Consider the following 21,506-nt stretch of genomic DNA (forward strand, 5'->3'; position numbering starts at 1 on the left):
TTTGGTTCTGTTCAGCTGGCCTCGTACTAGGGAAGAGATGGGGCCGAGGCACATAGGACAAGGGGAGGTCTTAACGTTTGATTATCTAGGCATGGTCCGTGTCCATGTCCATCCCAGATAGTCCATGTTTGAGGGTGATATTACGAGCTGGGGTCATCTTGCAGTCATTCACTTTGCTTGCTGTGATTTTTAGGAGTTATAATGAAAAGTCACATGATCGTGCTCTCGCAAAATCGGCTAACTGCCATCCTTTCCATTTTTGATGTTCCGTTTTGAAATGGTTTATGTCTATGTGGACTTTTTCACTATTATATTCTTAGTAGCCCTGAAAGTGAAAGGTTTTCCTGACAAGTAGAATGCTCTTTTCAACTGCACTATTTGAGAATTTTTCTTTAATTGTTGAAAGTAGATTGTGCACTTGCGTAGCACGAGAATTCTAACAGCATGGTTTTTCTTCCAATGACATTACTGTCCACTTAATTTAAGCATAATCGTAGCATGAAGTTAACAGATACCATGATCCCTTTCACAAAGCTATTCTGACTTTGGAAGCATATCCACTGAGCTCTTTTAGCCTGGCACCATAAAAATGTTTTTGAATTCTATAATTAGCTGTCTTTTTCCAATTCCATGTGGTGCCCAAAATATATTTCTTATTGTGAGTTGGCTTCTTGGACAGGTCAGTTTCCCAGTCATCCTGTTTATCTGATAAGAGTATTGCTGAAGACTGTATTTTCATTGCACATGTAAATATGGAATTTTGTTTTACCACCAGTCTCAGACAGTGAATTGGGCCTATCCTGGAGACAGGATCTCCATCAAGACCGAAGACCCGACACTGAGGTGAATCTACCAGGAAACCCCACTCTTGAAGGTCGTTTGCTAGACGGCTTCTTTGATATGTGCATTTTCATTCTTCGTGCTTGCTGTTTAAAGCATTAATAGTTGCTGTCATATCTAGTCTTGGGTAATAGTAGCTGATGCTGCCAATGACATATGGATGAAAGTAACATCCCGATGAAGGCACCTGAGTGCCAGTCAACCACATCTCTCCAGGGGCCCAGCTAGTTTAAGAGAGTAGGAAAAAACCCTTAAGTTAGCCTCTTTAAATCCACAGGCTGTTTTAGCTGACATGGATGGAGTGTGATAGAAACAAATTAAAGCCATTTTTTAATGTGCTCAAGATGAATAAGACTAGTTTGAGTGTTGGAGAGCACTCTGGAAAAAAAAAAAAAAACCCTGGTAGTAAGCCAAATGGAAGTCCCTTGGCACTGTCTCTCCCTCTGGCTGCATTCAGTTATTGAACCACTCTCAAAGAAAGCAACGCATTATTTGTCTATTAGAACTATTTCAGAAAGCTGTTTTTAACCCCCAGTGTTATTTTTCTTCAGACTTCTAATCTCTGCAAAAAATTTAAAAGATATAATAGCCCATGTTTGTGTCAGGGCTGAGGTTACCACAAGAGCATAGCAAGACACGGCCAGTGCTTATGTGAAAGGAATTATTAGCATTAGAATTTTATTTCCTGTTGAGTTTTGCACTCACACATAATCACATGTAGCTGTCTTGGCTCAAAGTCGGCAACAGTATCTGTTGTCTGTTTCTGAGTTACGTGATAAATAAAGCCAGATAGGAAACACTGCTGTTGGAACAACTATCAGGCGAATTCCTTTCCTCCATGTTTCATCTTTGAGACAGATTAGGTCTATGGGGTTTTATGAGTTTATAATAATACAAAGTGCCATGAATGTGTCCTTTCCATTTTGGTTTTGAAGCCTCCTTTTTTTTTTTTTTTTTTTTCTGTTTTCATGAAAGCGTTTGGTTTCTGACTGAGGATTTGTATTTGTATATTTGTAAATTTTAGGCAAAAAAAAATCTCATGCTGTTTGTGTTTTGGTTTCTCTATGATTTGTTTGCCAAAAAAAACTATTTTGGTGAAAGTTGTAAAGTGTGCAAACCTACTGTATGCGTTAACCAGATCATGGCTGTAAACTTTAAAGATTTGGTTCTGCATGATGACATCTGAGGATAGAAGCTGAAGCCGGAGGCTTCTCATTGACTTTTCTGTGAGGAGCAACTTTGAGAGGTGTCCTCTCGTCTGAGAGAACTTGCTTCTTGAGACCCCCGAAACACAGACATGAGTTTATGCTCAGTAAATTGTGACCCAAGTTCTTCTGGAATTTCCAGTTACTCTTATTTCCTAAAGACACATTCCTCAGGAAAGACCTTACTTCCTAATTTATATTTTGAATATTCCAAAGAGTGTACTATTTGTCTTTCCCCGGGAGAAGGCTTGAACAAGAGGAGAGCCTTCCATGGGGAGGTCTTCCTGAGTCAGACCACAAAATGGTCAAATGTACAAGAAGCCCATGTGAAGGTGGCAGTGAACCAAGGTCAACACCAACCAAAGGTTTATAGAGAGTACAAAGGAGACTGAAGAAAGAGAAGGACATTACATCCCCACTAAAATCTCTTCAAATACACTATGTAGTGTTGATCTAATTTAGAAAAAAAGAAGAGATGTCTAAATTTCCTGGAATCATTCATAGTTTTCATTGATAATCTTTAATGCATCTGCCATATAGTATTAGTATAACTAATTAGGAGAATATTATTTCTTTTTTCAATTTAACTATTTATTTATCAGAGAGAGGCAGACAGAAAGAGAGAATGGGCATGGCAGGACCTCTAGCCAATGCAGACGAATTCCAGATGTATGGGTCACCTTGTGCATCTGTCTTACATGGGTACTAGGGAATTGAACCTGGGCACTTAGCCTTCTCAGGCAAGTGCCTTAACCACTAAGCCATCTCTCCAGCCCTGAAGAATATTATTTTTTATATGCATGCTTATTATTTGATTTATTTTTTTATATTATACAATGCAGATAAGTATTTTATTGCTGGTTTCACATCTATAATTAAAAGGGCTGCAGATATAGAAGAGTTTTTTTTAAACATTTTTTGTATATTCTGTGTCTTCCTGGCATTCATTCTTAGATCAAGAGATTATTTCTATTTATACAATGGAGTTCTACTCAGCGGTAAAGAAAAATGAAGTTATGAAATTTGCAGAAAAATGGATGGACCCGGAAAGTATTATACTAAGTCAGGTAACCCAGGCCCAGAAAGCCAAGCACCACATGTTCTCTCTCATATGGGGATCCTAGCTACAGATGACTGGGCTTCTGTGTGAGAATGAAAATACTTAGTAGCAGAGGCCAGTAAGTTGAAAAGGAGACATAAAGGGTGGAGAAAGGAAGGGAGGAGGATACTTAATAGGTTGATATTGTATATATGTAATTACAATGATTGTAATGGGGAGGTAATATGATTGAGAATGGAATTTCAAACGGGAAAGTGTGGGGGTGGGGAGGGAGGGAATTACCATGGGATATATTTTATAATCATGGAAAATGTTAATAAAAATTTAAAAAAAAAAAGATATAACTTCCGTACAGAGAGAGAGCACTAGTTTGGACATGATAGAGAGATAAATTGCTGGGGTAGAAAAGACTTTACTGTAAAGCCATAGGTAGCTGGAGGTAACGGCCAGAGATGAGTCATGCCCCAGCCCCTACAGTGAGCTGTTGATCATGGGAGGCCCATGAGACCCCAGAAACAATGCTGGATATTGACAAAACACTTTGTTACTCCCCCACAGAGGAGTAGATGGTAACACCCTATTGCTAAAGACACCACAGTCTAATTGACATTGAGAAGTCGAGCTAGCACTGGGATGGAATCTCTCTCCCTACTGGCTAGATTGTCTCAGTGCTGGCAAAGCTCCATGTGAGCTGCTGGGAGAAGAGTTACCAACAGTGTGAAAAAACAGTGGATCCTGCAAACCAGAAAATCAGCCAACCAGGCAAAATGTACCCACAGGTGCAAAAGTTGCATATAAGTTATGGGTTTACTACCTACCTTCCAGAGAGCTAAAAAAAAATCTCATCAGAATTATTTTCATTCCTTCCTAGGACAGTTCTTTCAAAGATCCTCCATGAGGCTCTACCTCCTAAAAGTTCTATCATTGTTCACCACTATCATCACTATACTGGGAACCAATCTTCCTGTGTATGAATCTTCTAGAAACGTATTATGACCATATCCAAATGATAGCAGTGGCCATCCAGAAACTTGAGCATGTATCTCAGGGAGATAGATTCCTGTTGGTGCTGCTAGGCTGAGCTTGTCTATTTCCTCCATGGGTTTGATCTCAGGCCCCTCTCCTCCTGAGAACTCTCTATGTCCCTGAATGGTACCTCACCAGAAATGGTCCCCAGAGTTGAACATATACTGTTTTAGAATTGCTTCTACCCAGGCAATGCATAGATAGACCTTCACTTCAAGAATTTTAAATCCCTGAACTCCTTGACCGTTACAAAAGCTCATGACAAAGAATCTATATACAAAAGAAAACTGAAAGCAAGATGTAATAAACTTGAGCACATTAAAATTTCTTTGAATTGTGCCAAGGATTTTTTTGGCTTTTTTTTTTTCAGTGCTGAGGATTGAACACAGGGTTTTTTCCATACTGAGTATGTGCACCACTAAGACACACCTCCAATCCTGAGAACTATTTTTAAAGTGGTTTGTGAGGTGAAGAGATGCCTTCGTGGTTAAGGTGCTTTCCTGCGAAGTCCAAGGACCAAATTTGAATCCCCAGTACCACATAAGCCAGATACAAAAGGTGGCACATACGTCTGGACTTTGTTTGCAGTGACTGGAGAGGCTCTGGTGTGCCCATTCTCTCTCTCTTTCTAAGTCATAAATAAATAATAAATGAAAAAAAAAGAGATTATTTCTGCTTTTGTTAGTTCAAGCCACCCCCATTTCACTTTTGAGAAAGCCTTCCATGTGTGTGTCCAAAATCACTGGACATGATTCACTTTGTAATGGAAGAGGGAGGTAATGTATCTTTTTCTTTGGAGGTGACTGTGAACTTTCTGCTGGGACGGTCAAGGGGCAGAAATAGAGTTGAGGATCATGTGACTCAGCCCAGTCGACCTCATGTGTGTCAGTGTGTGGCAGAAGCAGACAGTGTGTGAGAACACATGTCCTGCCTGTTCTTTGTAGTCAAGTTGCATCCTCCCAGAGAAGGGGTGTATGTCAGCGTTCCAGGTTATTCTTCTGGGCTGCCAGGAATGAGCGATGGTGGGAGGACTTCACACCATGATGTTGTGGCTCCTCTTGAGGTTCTTCTCCTTCAGTCCCCTCTGAGCGCTTTAGAAACCTTGTTGGAACCATGGGCAGGCCTCCATGTGTTCCTCTTGTGACTCAGTTTTGGGAATAATGAAGACAGAGTTCTGTTGCTAACTCAAAGCAGTCTAAAACATCTAAGTGCATTTCTTTTCCTGTCACCAGTGACATCAAGACTGCTGGCAATGATGATCACATAAAGTCAGACCTGTCTTCATAACATTGTGCACGGTCTCCTATTTTGAAATCCTTTCCCAGCCACAGGATGGTAGATCATTCCATCACATAGCATATGACTAGACACTTGGCACATCCCCTGTTCTTAATGTTCAAGTTGGGCCATGGAAAATGGTGTGGTGGTTTGATTCAGGTGTCCCCCATAAACTTAGGTGTTCTGAATGCTAGGTTCCCAGCTGATGGATATTTGGGAATTAATGCTTCCTGAAGGGAGTGTATTGTTGGGGGCGGGCTTATAGGTTTTATAGCCAGTTTCCCCATGCCAGTGTTTGGCACACCCTCCTGTTGCTGTAGTCCACCTTATGTTGGCCAGGGGGTGATGTCCACCCTCTGCTCATGCCATCGTTTTCCCCTGCCATCGTGGAGCTTCCCCTCGAGCCTGTAAGCCAAAATAAATCTCTTTTTCCCAGAAGCTGCTCTTGGTTGGGTGATTTCTAACAGCAATGCAACCCAGACTGCAACAAATGGCTTCCCTGAGTTTGATCCTGAGGGCTAACTGACTAAATTGGTGAACTGTAGGTTCAGTGAGAAAACCTATCTCAAAAAATAAGGTATGGAATGACTGAAGAGAGCACCTGATGTTTACCTCTGGTCTCCCCATGCATGGGCATTCACACTTAGTGGCACCTGCACACACACAAACGTGCATGTATACACAAACACACCATAAACATATATACATGTCAAAAGTGGTCATTTCCTTTATGATACGAACATTGGGGCTGGAGACGTGGCTTAGCAGTTAAGCCTGTGAAGCCTAAGGACCCAGGTTTGATTCCCCAGAACCCATGTAAGCCAGACACACAAGGTGACACATGAGTCTGGAGTTCATTAGTAGTGACTAGAGGCCGTAGCACACCCATTCTCCTCTCCTCTCCTTCTCTTCTCTCTCAAATATAAATAAAATAAAATATTTAAAAAGATAGTTGATGTGTGTTTAATGGATAATAGAGATCATCTGTGGCTTACATATTCTTCTATTTCAAATGCTTGCCAGGGTTCATTAGGAAGGAAGGTAAGTGTTAATCTTGGACTCCCAAGGTAAGAGTGAGAGAGAAGTTACAGAAGGAAATGTTGTAGAGAAGGACAAGGAAGGATTTTCCAACACCAGAGTTTTCCAAACATGGAACAGGCGGCCTGCCCAGATGAGAATGTGAGTAACAGGCACTGGTGGCATTTCCAGCCACCAGTGCTGGCATTCTTCCTCTGAAGTGCCAGGAGGTGCTCTTCCCCCTTCCTCCAGCTTGCTGGGTCTTGGGGCAGAGGAAAGGATATGTGGTTTATTGCTGGCACTAATATGGAAGAGAGCATTTCTGCTGGCTGGGGAGGGAAGGCTAAGTGGAAGTTCAGGGAGGAGGGAGCTGTTCTTAAGTGCAGTTGGACTGTGGGACTCGCAGAGCTGGCTCTGGGGCCAGCACTCCATTCCTGGCACGCAGGGAGATGCAGAGCTCAGGCCAGAATGGAAATCAGTGGTCTGCTTGCTTCATCAAGAATGTCTGGCTCAAACATCAAAAATGAGCACGTGCCAGAATCAGTTGGGTAGTTGGTTTACATTCTGATGCTAAGTAAAAATAATAATGAAATCCAATTTGTAGAGAGACACTTTCGTGACTCACAATCCCAGCATCGCAGGCTCAAGCTTCAGAGGGACAAGGTAGAACCCCAGGCTGCCTTCCTTCCTCAGCTTCATGCACTGGCTGTCTCGAGAGCAAGGTCTGCTCTCACTTAGCTTCAGCTTTATCTTCAAGGTAATCTCTGCACTTTATTGTGAAATAGATGCACAGAGACTAGCACATGCTGGAAACCACCCTACATAGCCAACTTTGGCATCAAGGTGGCAGTGGGAGCTTGGGGATGAGGGTGACATGTCCGAATGATCATCACTCCCATCTCTTACCTTGTCTGTTTCGTTAGAACGTACATACCTTCTCCTTCCTATTCTTCTTCCAAGCCAACTTTTATAAGCAGAAGCCTTTTATCTTCTTTTCTGGTGACCTGATGTGACCAAGCTTGAAAGGCAATGCCTGGCACTTCAACCAGAGGCAACTTTGGCATAATGGAAAGTGTATTAGGTTTATACATTACCAGCTTGAATTTCAGCCCTACCATTGTAATAGTGTACCCTGGGCAGACCAGTTAAGCTCTCTGAGTTGATTTTCTTGTCCAAAAATAGGGGAATCCTGTCAGATACCTCATGATAGAAGTAGATGATCAAATGATGTAATGCATATAAATGCTCTCTGTAAGCCATCAGGCAACGCGCACATGTGGGGCAGTGTCCTTAGCTTCCTGGCGCATCTCTTCCTCCCTTGGTCGATCCCTCTTTGGGCACCATTCTTCATGTCTGTGGGAAGCAGCTAGAAGTGACAGCTTGTTCCACACAAGGAAAAGGGCTGGAGCAGAGGACAGCTGAGGTTTTGTGGAACAGTTCTCCTATTTTCCTTGGAGCCTTCAAGGGAAGGAAATGGAACCTCTTTCCCTAGGACCCCAAGGCTGGTGATTGGAACAGGGAGGTGGAAAGGGAAAGGACTTTGGACACTGGGGATCTGCATGCAAGAGAGAGCTCTGTTTCAAAGTCCCACCAGTTGGGAAGCTGGGCGTACAGGCCTGTGAAATGAACCAAGCTGGGGTGAGAGGAGACCATACTGGCTCTTCAGCGCTAGCTCAGGCCAAAACCAGTCAGTGTGCCCTTTCTTCTGTGAACACACAGTAGATCCCAACACCAGGCCAGCTTGGAGCTCAGCTTAGCCATTTTTCAGAAGTTTTAGCCTTTCTAGGTCATCCTTCCCTGGAACACACACCAAGAACATGACTGGGTCTGTGTCAGATGATTATTGTTAAGATTGGCTCAGGGGCATGGTGGCCTCAGTGAGCAAAGCACTTTCCACGTAAGCGTAAGGACTGAGTTTGGATCCTCCAAACCCACATAAATGCCAGGCTTGGTGATGGGCACCTGTAATCACAGCACTGAGGTGGCAGAGGCAGGAGGAGCTGGCTAGCTAGACTAGCTGAGTCAGCAAGCTCTGGGCTCAAGGGAGAGACGCTGCCTTGGTAAAAAAAAAGAGAAGTGTGATCAAGAAAACAGCCGACCTCAACCTCTAGCCCATCCCTTCCCACACACACAAATACATGTGCGTATACACACACACAAACATGCATGCACATGCAAAATAAAACGATTTTATAAGAGATCCCAGAGTCATAGCTATTTGGAAACTATAATATCTTAGACCTAGTTGTTCTTTTAAGTCAATTTTATTTGCATTTTACCTACCAAATTCCTTCCTCACCAGAACTTTCCCTTAATTCACGTTCACCCCTGCCCAAGCAGGCATCTCAACAGAAATTAAAAACTAGCCATTCTTTTACATATTTAGTCTTTCAGATCCAGAAAGAAAATTTAATTATCAAGCCTCATTGCTTAGTTAAACCCAATTCTCTTTTGCTGTCAAGCTGGTCTGGTTTTGCGACCCAGAGATCTGTCAAAGTTATAAGTTAGGGTTTAAAGTTAAATTTTCAGCCGTGTGTGGTGGCGCACGCCTTTAATCCCAGCACTCGGGAGGCAGACGTAGGAGGATCACCATGAGTTCGAGGCCACCATGAGACTACATAGTGAGTTCCAGGTCAGCCTGGGCTAGAGGGAGACCCTACCTAAAAAAAGTAAATAAATAAAATAATAAAGTTAAATTTTCTAGAGATATAGATCAGCAGTCGAGTGCTTGCCTAGCATATACAAGGTCTTAGGTCCATCCCCAAGTCCTCAGAAAAAGAAAATTGAGCTAGCATATGTTCTCTCCTAATTGAAGGTTTACCTAAGTATTAAGCAAAAATAATTTGACGGCCACTGAAAGTTTTCTACATTCATATATTCACAGCACTCCACTGTGTTAATGAAAATTTAGTAATTTGTTTTTGCATGCAGAAGACATAGGAAACGTTTCCTAAAGCAAGCAAGGTGTAAGTACTTTTTTTTTTTTTTAACCGCCAAGTATTTGGTTTTCTTTGTGGATTCAGTCGCATATCATTGAGAGTCTCATTTTCAATGTGGAGAGTATTCTCAGTCAGGTCTATAAAGACTGAGTGTGCTGGAGGTAGCTTTTAAATTATCAATTGTGAGCAAATGTTTATCTTATTTACTGGCTATTTCAGTTAACATGTATTAAAAGTAAGATACACTTTATTTATGCTCACTTCTAATTTGTATTTTCCTCATATGTAAGTTATTCATGGCCATTAAGTTTTTTGCTCACTCATTACATAATAATAAGAAATGAGCAAGAAAATGGAATGTTCAAAGTATAAAGTAGAACCAGGTTTGCAAAAAGGAGAGCCTGTTCACATTTCAGTTATATTTGCTTTTGTTAAAATTTTTGATATGTATGTGTGATGTGTGTGTGTTCATATATGTGAGTGTGGGTACACACATGCCACAACATACCATGTGGAGGTCAGAGGGCAGCTTTTGGGGGTCAGTCCTTTCCTTCCATCTAGTTGAGGCAGGGTCTCTTTCTTGCTGTCGTTCACTGATGTCACTACTGCATCTCCAGGCCAGCTGCTCCTAGGGATCCCAGGAAACTGTGTCTGCTCTGTCTCACCATTAGCATGCTGAGGTTACAGAAGCTTCCCATGGCTGCTCACTTTCATGTGAGCTTTAGAGATCTGAACTTGGGTACTCCAACTTAAGTAGCAAGTGATTTATCCACTGAGCCATTTCATTTCCTGTATTCGTTTTTTTAATTGAAAAACTCAGTTACTTATGGAAGTGCTAATCACAGTAGGCTTTGTCAGGATTGCATATCTGAGCTTGTCCATATCAGTCTTTAAAAATGTTCTACTGGGCAGAAGAGGTTGCTCAGTGGTTAAAGCGCTTGCCTGAAAAGCCTAATGAGCTGGGTTTGATTCCCTAGTACCGACATAAAGCCAGGTGCGCAACATGGCAGCTGGAGGCCCTGGAATGCCCATTTTCTCTCTAACTCACTCTTGGCTCTCACTCGCTCGCTCTCTTTCTCCTTTCAAATAAAAATATGGTTAGGGCTGTAGAGATGGCTTAGCAGTTAAGATGCTTGCCTGCGAAACCTGACAGCCAAGGTTCAATTTTGTAGTGGCTATGTAAGCCAGATGTACATGGGGGCACATGCATCTGGAGTTTGTTTGTAATGGCTGGAGGCCCTGGCCTCCCCATTCATTCTTTCTCTCTCTCTCCTTCTCCCCCACCTCCCCCCCCCCGTGTGTAATAAATAAATAAATAAATGATAATAAACTTTTTTTAGTGTTCTACTTTGGGGCGGGGGATATGTCTCAGTGGTTAAGAGGCTTTGCTTGAAAGCCTGATGTCCCCAGGGTTCAATTCTCCAGTGCCCATGTAAAGCCAGATGCACAAAGTGGTGCATGCATCTGGAGTTTGTTTGCAGGAGGCCCTGGTATGCCCATATTTTCTTTTTCACTCTGTTTGCAAACACATAATAAATTTTTAAAAAGATTAGCCATAAACAAAGAAAAACCTGTGTTTAAAACTAAATGTTAGCAGATGTTTGTCTTATTACAAGACTTCCTCTGGAACACCTCTACTCTCACATTTATTAATTTTCATAATGGGGTAGCTGTATTGATTTCTGGCATTAGAATTCACATCCCTCCTAAGAAAACCCTGCATATTCTGATTGCATACTTGGAAGCCAGGTATAATGTACTCCATGTGGATTATAATCCACATTATAGATGTGACAATCACTACTTTGGAAATAATTGCACATGAAGAAGGACAACATGAGAATAGCCCAAATGTTTACTATTTCTGAAGAATGAAAAGTAAAAGTCTTCATTTCCCCACACTATATATATTTATAGGCTGGTTGACTGGAAAGGAAACATCACAGTATTAGAAGGATAATCACATTTTTATGGTGATAAATATAATTTAGAGTCTTCCTCACAACCACATGAAATCTTCACAATTTAACTTGGCTGGGCCCATTAGCTGAGCTTGTCAGAATCCTGTATGGATTACACCAAGGTCATGGTTCAGCCTCCATATGGCCATGAATGTCATCATTAGCACCACACAAACAAGGGGGACGTTGGGAGTTGGTGCTGAGTCATAGTTTCCTGGAAAAAAAAGTCGCAGTATTGACCCCCTTGAGCATGGGGTCAGCCTTGTGCTCTTGGGCCAGCACATGGAAGCAGGAAATGAGGTCACCCAGTAGAGAGCATTTTGACAGTATGCTGGATCTAAGTTAATTTCTGCACCCACAAAGATATGTGACCCAGAGCGCTAGAGAGTGTCCCATGGCTCACTCCAGAGCTGCTGTGTTCTTGAAAGGGCCTGTGGCGTGATGTGGCCTGGCTCGGAGGAGCCTGATCTGGCAGGCGTGTTAGCCTTGCTGGGTGTGGGCTGGGTTTATTCTCTATGAGAAGGTGGCTATGAGCTAATGCAGCAGAAGAAATGGAATCCAGAAGTAACCTCTGATTCCCTGGGAGTGTGGTTTGCTGCACTGCCTGCCTGATATTTGAGGTCATCGTCCTTGAGTCCCCTCCCTGTACTGGATGGGCCAGCCGAGGAGCATCAGATCCTAAAACATCAAAACAAGTGGTTCCAAATGAGCTAATATCAGTGACAAGATGAATTAAACAGGGTTCCTCTGCACTATTCTAATATTTTTTGTTGTTGTTGTTGTTGTTTTTCGAGGTAGGGTCTCACTCTGGCTCAGGCTGACCTGGAATTCACTATGTGGTCTCAGGGTGGCCTCGAACTCACGGCGATCCTCCTACCTCTGCCTCCCGAGTGCTGGGATTAAAGGCGTGCGCCACCACGCCCAGCTATTCTAATATTTTAATGTGACTTTTTCAAAGAAGAACCCAACATGCCATTGCTCTCCGTCTCAGCGAGACGCTCACGCTGAAGTGTGTGATGTGATCTAGTGGTGTAGCTCAGTGGTAGCACCTGCCTAGGACTCCAGCGCTCGGAATTCAATCCCTGGCACCAGAAAAAAAATAAAAAATAAAAATAAAAACCCAAAGCTATATTTTAAAATATTCTGAATTAAGTTCTTCTGAAACTTTGTTTCTAAGCTAAGAGCCGGTCTTGTCAAGAACTGTACAGTCAGGCCCGCAGCCGCTCCCTGTGATGTATTATTGTCACACGGGGCTATGCGCAGCTTAGGTCGCTCCTCTGCACGTTAACGTCCACGCTGCTGGTATCAACTTAAGGAGCTCCCAGGGCTGCTCCTCAGCTCTTACCTCTCATTACCCCTTTGGCCCACAGTCACCTGCTAGGTCTCCCTTGCAGAGTGCTGCAGGATTAATCACTCCTCTCCCTTATTTAAAGATCTCCAGTGATGTTCTGCTGTCACAAGAATAAAGGCTTTTGTTCCCTGCCCTGTCTACTTTGTTTCTTCCCAGTGGGTTGAAGGTTCTGACACCTCCCCAACTTCTTCCTACTCCCAGGGTCTTGGGGTTCATGGCCCAGGGCAAGGCACACTGTCCACCCCAGGAACTGACCTTGAGCCTGTCTTCTTGTGGCTCCTGCTCACGGAGCACTGGTTCAAAGCTGTTTGCCCCTTGATTTCATTTTAATCTCTTTCACATGTAGACTTTTCTGTCTGTATTTGGCCATTGGACTCTCTCAGGGACTTAATATTGGCCCGCAAACTTTCCTTATTTCTTAGTTATTGGTCTGAGCCAAACAGTTACCAAGTGTACAACATGTATCTTTGACTTATTTGACAGACGTGTAATCATGCCTTTGTGAAGGAAACCTAAAAATAGCCATGATTTCCAAGCATAAGAAAGGCTACAGCAAACCTTCTGTGCTACCATGTGGGAGAATGACTCTGTTATATAGGAAAAACTCTTATTTTTCAAGGTCAGAGAGGAAAATGAAATCCCTTTATTGACATTGTGGCCAGGACATGAGCAATGAAGGTTAAAAGGTGAGAAGTTAATTCACTTGGCACAAACCAAGAACTGTTCTATGAACTTAAACTGAGTGGGTGGAAAGTATTGTACATTGGTGTTCATTATGGAAGAAATAATCAGAAACAGTACTTTCCTGTTTCTAATAGACTTCCCCCACAGACAAAGCAGGAAATTTCAGTTGGGTTGGGAAAAGATGTGTTTCTTAGCAAACTCCTGACAATTGGATTTCATAAATGTTGCTGTTAATCAGGACAGTGTGAGGTTATGTAAGTTGTAGGAATAAGCACCGTCTCTGGTGCCTTCCCATTAATACAGAATTTGTTTAGACAGATGCACAAGACAGAGCCGTATTTGACTAAAGTACGATTTTGAATGCCAGATGACTAGCAACTGGTCACCTGATTAGCAAATTATTTGGATATTCCACTTGTTGCTCACGTGACTTTAGTGTGGCTTTGCAGTGCTTGCGATTTAAAACCATCAGTGCTTCGAAAACCAAGTACTTATCCCTGGAGGGCAAAACCCCGGGGTTCTGCTTCTCTCTGTTGTTCTGTGGGAAAGGCTGGACCTCTGTGGAACATTCTGGAACAACGTGTTAAGCAAGTGGAGCAGGGTGGCTGGCAGGTGGGAGTAAGCATGGCATGAGAAGCCGGAGTGGTCAGAATTTGCCAGGCGGAAAGGACAAGCTTGGCCATCCCTGGCAGTGCTTTTTAGCATTTGAAAAATCTACTGGTTAAGAAGAAGGACCTTCATAAACAACAAGGGATCAGCTAACACTTGGATCCTTCTCGTTTCTGTTTGTTTCTCTGGCTCCCAGGCCCCTCCTCCTAGGCCCCAGCCTGCTTTCCTGGTTCCCCACCATAGCTGGTGTGATTCCTTGCATGTTCAGTGGCTATCCAAAACTGTCTAGGGCTGGAGAGAGAGATTAGCAGTTAGGCGCTTGCCTACAAAGCCTAAGGACCCCCGTCCATTTCTCCAGGTCCCACGTAAGCCAGATGCACGTGTTGGCACATGCACCTGGAGTTTGTTTGCAGTGGCTAGAGGCCCTGGCGCGCCCATTCTCACTCTCTCTCGCTCCCTCTGTCTCAAATAAATAAATAAAAATAAATCTTTTAAAAACCTGTCTACACTGGGCTGGAGAGATAGCTCAGCACACAAGGCCCAAGGACCTAGGTTTGATTCCCCAGTACCCATGTAAAGCCAGAAGGACAAGGTAGTGCATGAGTCTGGAGTTCATTTGCAGTTGCTAGAGACCTTGGCACACCTATTCTGTCTGTGTCTCTGTCTCCCAAATAAATAAATAATTTTAAAAACTACCATCTATTGGCTTAATGGTTAAGCATTTGCCTGTGCAGCCTAAGGACTCCAGTTCAAGGCTCGATTCCCCAGGACTCACGTAAGCACAATAGGGTGCATGCATCTGGAGTTCATTTGCAGTGGCTGGAGGCCCTGGTGCACCCATTCTCTATCTCTCTGCCTCTTTCTCTCTCTGGCTGTCATTCTCAAATAAATAAATAAAAACAAAAAAAAGTCTATTGCCAGGCGTGATGGTGCACACCTTTAATCCTAGCACTCGGGAGGTAGAGGTAGGAGGATCACCAAGAGTTCGAGGCCACCCTGAGACTACATAGGTAATTAATTCCAGGTCAGCCTGGACTAAAGTGAGAGCCTACCCTGGAAAAACAAAACAGAACAAAAAAAATCCATCGATAGCCTGAGATTCTGACTTTCTTGGAAATTAATACACTTAACAGTGCTTTGATAAATCATACAGTGCTTATAGCAATTAGAGAAGACCCAGTATCGCTGGGTCCCTGAGCCCTTATTCTCACAAGGACACAGAAGAGGCCAAATGAGGGCTCAGTGGGTAAAGTACTTCAATGCACAAGCACAGTGAACCTGAGTTCAGGCCCCCAGAACCCATGTTAACCCAGACCCACAGTGCAAGCATCTGTGATCCATCATACGTGGCCACGCAGTGCACGCCGGTCCAGACCCCTGAAGAGCCAACAGTCTTCCTAAGCAGGCCCCCCAAAGCACCCTAAAATACTTGAGCTTCATCTGAAACACATGAGCTCGCTGTAGCTGGCTCAGCAGCTTCACTTCTGGGAAAAGATCAGCGCGTGGGTGTAATCACTGCATTGACCACTCTTAGCTGCTTTGGGCCCTTAACCGCCTCTCACAGGATTTCAAGTGCCAGGGAGCTCCACACACTTGGGTCATTCACAGCCTCCCAGCAGCCGCTCCAGCTCTTCCTTTTCCCCATGTTTTTAGATTCTAACAGCAATGAATGAGTCAGTTTCCTTGCTGCTGCCACTTGCTTAGTCTTTCTACCCGACCCCTTCCCACAGGGAGAACACACTTGCTAAAGTCAGCATTGTCATATCACCCAAGCTTGAGGCTTTATTCAAAGTAAATGCTTTGTAATTTTGTTCTTGTTATTACCCGATACAAAAAAAAAAAATCCACATAGCCCAGGCATGGTGGCACACCCCTTTAGTCCCAGCACTTGGGAGGTAGAGGTAGGAGGATCGCTGTGAGTTTGAGGCCACCCTGAGACTGCATAGTGAATATATAGTGAATGCATAGTGAATTCCAGGTCAGCCTGGGCTAGAGCAAGAGCAAGACCCTACCTCAAAAGAACCAAAACCAAAAAAGTAAAATAACAAAGAAAAGAAAGGTTACAAAAGCACGTTGTTATAAATCCATAGACATAGGTAGATCTGGAAACAGCCACAGATAACACACAGAATTTTCTCCCCACCAGGTTGCCTTGGCAACCATTGCACTAGCATCTTCCAGCAGATGTTTGAAGCTTAGCTAAGGTGTACACACTAATTTACAGACATGCTTAATATTGCTCATTAACATAGCAGTTGCTAGAGTCTTCTTAATCTCATCAAGGGAATTCGTGCCTTTATGGAAATTTTAAAACACCAAGTCACTATTTGTTTGTTTGTTTGTTTTTCGTTTTGTTTTTTTGAGGTAGGGTGTCACTCTAGCTCAGGCTGACCTGGAATTCACTATGTAGTCTCAGGGTGGCCTTGAATTCATGGTGATCCTCCTACCTCTGCCTCCTAAATGCTGGGATTAAAGGTGTGAGCCAATTCCAACCCCCTCCCCCCCATGCCCTGGCTTAAGTCACTGTTTCTTTTTTTTTTTTTTTTTTTTTTTTGGTTTTTTGAGGTAGGGTCTCATTCTAGCCCAGGCTGACCTGAATTCACTATGGAGTCTCAGGGTAGCCTTGAACTCATGGCAATCCTGCTACCTCTGCCTCCCAAGTGCTGGGATTAAAGGCGTGCGCCACCACGCCCAGCAAGTCACTGTTTCTTAATAAATACTTGTGTTCCTCTGGTTCCACTGTGCCGTGTCACCCACGTTCGCTCATTCGGGAGTGCAGGGTCAGCAATGCAGGGCACTGTGGAAAGCTTAGGAAGCTCACTGCCTGCATTTACAGCTGCACGTATTGTCATTTTCCAGAGTTTACCCTACCTGACAAAACGAGGCTTATGGCCATGCATTGACCTTCATAGAAAAGTTCTGTGCAGAGCTTTTCTTTTTCTCTTTTCCTATGTTTAACACCACATTTGGTATTCAAAACTGCTTCAGCTCTTCTTTTGACCAATCACATTCTTTTATTTCAAAAGTGTTTGCCACAGTAAGGAATCATATTTATTACTTTGAAGCTGTGTCTTCTTCCTCATACTACATATAAATTAGAATAGCTTTGGGTTTTTTATTTTTTTCTGTCTGATGTATATCTGATGAGATGATTGGTTTAGGTGAGACCATAGGAACATTCTTTCATTAATTTTGCTTGTGAATACATGGTTGTGTATATAAATTGTACACTGAAGTAAGTCTAGCAGTAGATCCGAAATTACCCTGAGATAGTTACCTAAATGATCCCTTGGCTCATTGCAAGAATGTAGTTACATTAAACTTGTTCTGCTAGCAGAGCTTACATGTGAAAGCAGCCGCAGGAAACTTCACTGTGTGCCATGGGTGATATAACACTATGACTTTCTGCTTTTGAACTCTGTCAGTGAACAGAGAAACTCTACAGGATCCTTACCCAAAAGTTGAAGCAGGTTGCTTATATTCTATTTCCATTATGGAGGGTTTAGTGGGAGAGGAGGAAGGTGTCCTGACACTTAACAAAAACAGTTGCGTGTGTGACCAGTGTACTTCAGATGGATATTCATGACTGTGCACTTTAACATTCTGGACAAGTTGATTAAAAGTACTGCTTATAGCCGGGCGTGATGGCGCACACCTTTAATCCCAGCACCCAGGAGGCAGAGGTAGGAGGATTGCTGGTGATTCCGAGGCCACCCTGAGACTCCATAATGAATTCCAGGTCAGCCTGGGCTAGAGTGAGACTGTACCTCGACAAAAAAAAAAAAAGTACTGCTTATTAGAATGATCATCAATTCGGTCTCATACAAGTTTCTTACGCAGGGAGGGGAGGGAGAGGAACCCATGGTTTGATTGTTGTGAGAAATTCTGGTATTTTTCCCAAGCCAGAGGGCATGCACCAGAGGCGTGGAGAGAAGGGGAGGCTGAAGAGAGACTACATTGTGCCAACCCTGTCAAGACTATGGTGGGAAGAAAAAGCTCCCAAAGCCTATCACTGGACCCAGTGGCCATACCTGCAACCCCAGCACTCAGGAGGCAGAGGCAGGAATATCACCGTGAGGTCCATGCTGGGCTGGGCTGCAGTGACACCATGGTTCACAGCTCACCAAAGGGGAAGGGGAACTAGAGAGTGTCAGTAATAGTCACCGGCTGCCTGCTCAGGGCTCTTCCTCTTCCAGTGTTCTTTCCCTACCACATCACTGCCTCTTCCTGAGGGTCACAGTGTGAGTTGAGTCCCAGAGATGTTGGGATACTAAAAGGCACAAAACGGGATTTTAATTCCCAAGGGCTGTAGCCACAAATTTGTCTTTTACATAGTTTTCAAATGAGTAGAGAGTCAAATAGTCATATAGAAATTGCAATTCTTTGATGAACATTAAAGAACGCATTTTAAAATAAAGCCAGCAGAGGTAAGAATTCTCCACCAGACATCGCAGCCTCACATCAATGGAAGGGTTTAGGGCAGCCCTGTGTACCATCAAAAGCAAAAAGGTGTCTATGTGGAGAATAGCAGGGTGGTTCTAGAGCCTAGAAAGTCATCTCCGAAGTGTGCCCATATTGTCCACCCTCTTTGGGATATCAGATCAGTAATTTGACCTTCATGGATCATCCGGTCAAGTACTGCTTATAGAACCATGCATGCACAGAGGTCACCACATGCTCCTAGTAAAACTAGGATTTGATTGTAAGGCAATCCTAGGATATATCAGTTATATCAAATGATATATTAATTTATAACATTAATTAATGCAATAATATGTAGCATAATTATTTCTTTTGTACTATTGTTTTATTGACATTATTTTGTTAAGTCCATGTAATATATAAAACATAACAGGAAAATAATCAACAAATTTAAAATAAAAGCTGAAAATGTTTGGCTAGAAAAATAAAACACAAGGGCATCATTGCCTTCCTCTCTGTAGCTCTCCCTGGGCTGTTGATCTCGTACCAGCTGGGAAGGGAAGGTCACTAGCTTGAAACAAGTTGGCATGCCACGAGGTTAAGCTGCAGTCAGCTCAGTGACGGGCCAGGAAAGGACAGACTTTAAACTCTTACCCTAAAATATTGTCTGTCTATAATCAATGCTGATATGCAAAAGGTAAGCTTTCATCAAACAGCAAGAGAAAATATGAGTGAATGAATCCAACTTCCCTCCAAGTCTCTGAAAGGACCTTAAAAAAGAAAATAAATACTGTGTTTTATATTGCTCCCCCAAAGCATTATTCCAAATATGCAGGAGGGTGTCGTGAGCAGCTGTCATCACTAATGAGCTCTAACTCAGAGGTAGGTTCAAGGCCAAGAGCAGGAGAACGACTGAAGAAACCCTCCCGGGGCAAGGACCATTTCACAGAAGGCTCACTGACGCTAGGGGAGGCCTGTGGCCCCAGTTCTTCTCGTTCAGAAGGGGCTTCTGAATTTCGGCCTTGCTGAAAAAGCAGCATTCTTGTCCCTGTGACCCAGAACAGCTAGGACACAGAACAAGGCCGGCGTCGTTGTTTAGCAAGCACACGCTAGCTATTCCAGTTTGAAGCCTACCCAAAGTATAAAATGAGGAGGAATAAATTGTTAAAGATGGACCTGTTCCTCAAGATAAAGAACTAAAATCTTACAAAAGCAGGGAGTAGGCACTCGCTCAACTCTACATGGGAACATCTTGCTCCAGCTAGGCAGGAGATGAGGAAGAACGGCCGACTGGGCCCCTTGGGGGAGAAGAGAGGCTAACAGAAGCACTAGGAAGAAGGTGGGGAGAGAAACTCCGGTGGACAAGAAGTGCCTCAGGACAGTTTCCAGTGAGAAGTATTAAAAAAAAATGACAGTTAACCATGCCAGTTAAAACCAATCTCCAATAGTCAAGAATCACCTTAAATATGAAATCAGATACTCACTTTAGACTAGTGCATTCTTAAAAAAAAAAAAGAACAAATGTAAAGATTTGTTTTATTTCTACTGGGGGAAGGAAGATGATAAATAGAGCTGTTTTCTAATTTGCTCTCCACCGTATGCACACACACTCACACGCACACCTATACATACATACGAACACCAAGAACATCCCATCCCCCCCAAAAACCACAACAAAAGATTCAGAAACCAAAATACCCTCAAGCTGCATCACCACTTCATATTTTGGCTAAAAGCAAAGACTCTGGGAGGAAGTGCAAAATGCAAACATCAAATGACCAAGAAAATGCTGAACAAGCAGCATAATTAATACACAAAATATCCATATCACTGAGCTAGTAATAGTGGATGTTCCCTGTGTCTATAAAGCTTTGGGTCCACATAGCTGGTCGTTCATCTAGTCTGTACCAGCTTCCAAAACCACAGAAAAGATACTTAATTGGCCTCATTCTTCGAGGCTTCATGAAAATTTTCTGTGAGATCTGGAACATCATCATCCTCTTCATCAATGTCCTCTGGCTTGGGGAGTTTGCAATCCGACACTTGCAACAGTGAGAACTGTTCAGCTAACTGTCTAAGGCTTGTTGAGCTGTCGGCCCCAGGCTGACTTAATCTTCCAGGAAGCATTTCTGTAATTGGTTTGGCTTCTGCGTGACCAGTGCTTGCAAAGGTACTCGCGTAGAGGGAAGACTTCGGGACTGCTGAAATGAATAACTGTCCCGTCATCCTCCATCTTGGTCACCTCTTCAAGGCCAGCGTGTTACTTACAGCCAGCCTTTCCAGAGCACTCTGCAGGCCGCTGTGGCCGTTCCATGTACCACCTTCTTCGTTCTCTGTCCCTTGCTCCCATCCGGTCCTGAGCCCAAAGTTTGGCTGACTTTTCTTGATTCATGCTGTTGGTAAATGTGAAGTGGGGAAGGGCGGGGGGGGGGGGGGGGTCCTCGAACACCGCACAGCAAGAGCAAGATGGTTGCCTCCGCCGAAACCATGTAGCGTAATTCTTGAGACAGGTTATTGCTGTTTAGCTTACACCCGCACTGTAGCCCGTCCTGATCTCAAAACTATGATCCCCTTGCAGCAGCCTCCCAGGTGCTGCGATTACAGGTGTGCACCACCATGCCCAGTTCCATAGTCTATTATGTAATATGCAGTATACAATATATGTCTTTAAAGTATATATGTAAGTTCCTTTTTCTTGAATTATGACATTGATACTTTATTTTTTTAATCTGTTTGTTTATTTGAGGGAAAAGAGAGAGAATAGGGCTACCAGGGCCTCCTGCCACTGCAAACAAACTGCAGAGGCATGCCCCACCTGGTACGTGTGGCTTTATTTGTGTAGTAGGGAATTGGCCCCGGGGTTGGCAGACTTTATGAGCAAATGCCTTTAACTGCTGAGTCATCTCCCCAGCTCCAAGTATATATGTAATTTTAATCGATGACGTGATTCATTACAATTTGAAAATTTAAAAAAAACTAAGTTTAAAAGATAAAACTGAACAATGTAAGGTACATGTACAGTATATGAAATTATGTAACATATATAATAAATTATGGGACAGTCAAATTGGCCTTTTATGTTTATAAAAGAAAGAAAACAAATGAATAAAAAGG

The 21,506-nt window shown here is 43.2% G+C and overlaps 1 protein-coding gene and 1 pseudogene across 3 annotated transcripts in view; one reads left to right on the plus strand and one right to left on the minus strand.

Annotated features, from left to right (window-relative positions):
• Fam171a1 (family with sequence similarity 171 member A1) overlaps nucleotides 1-21,506 on the plus strand; it is a 132,080-nt gene that overhangs the window by 45,236 nt on the left and 65,338 nt on the right. The window lies entirely within an intron of this gene.
• Nucleotides 20,328-20,784, minus strand: LOC101608724 (annotated as a pseudogene).

The sequence above is a fragment of the Jaculus jaculus genome, chromosome 15 (genome assembly GCF_020740685.1).
Source record: "Jaculus jaculus isolate mJacJac1 chromosome 15, mJacJac1.mat.Y.cur, whole genome shotgun sequence".
NCBI lineage: Eukaryota > Metazoa > Chordata > Mammalia > Rodentia > Dipodidae > Jaculus > Jaculus jaculus.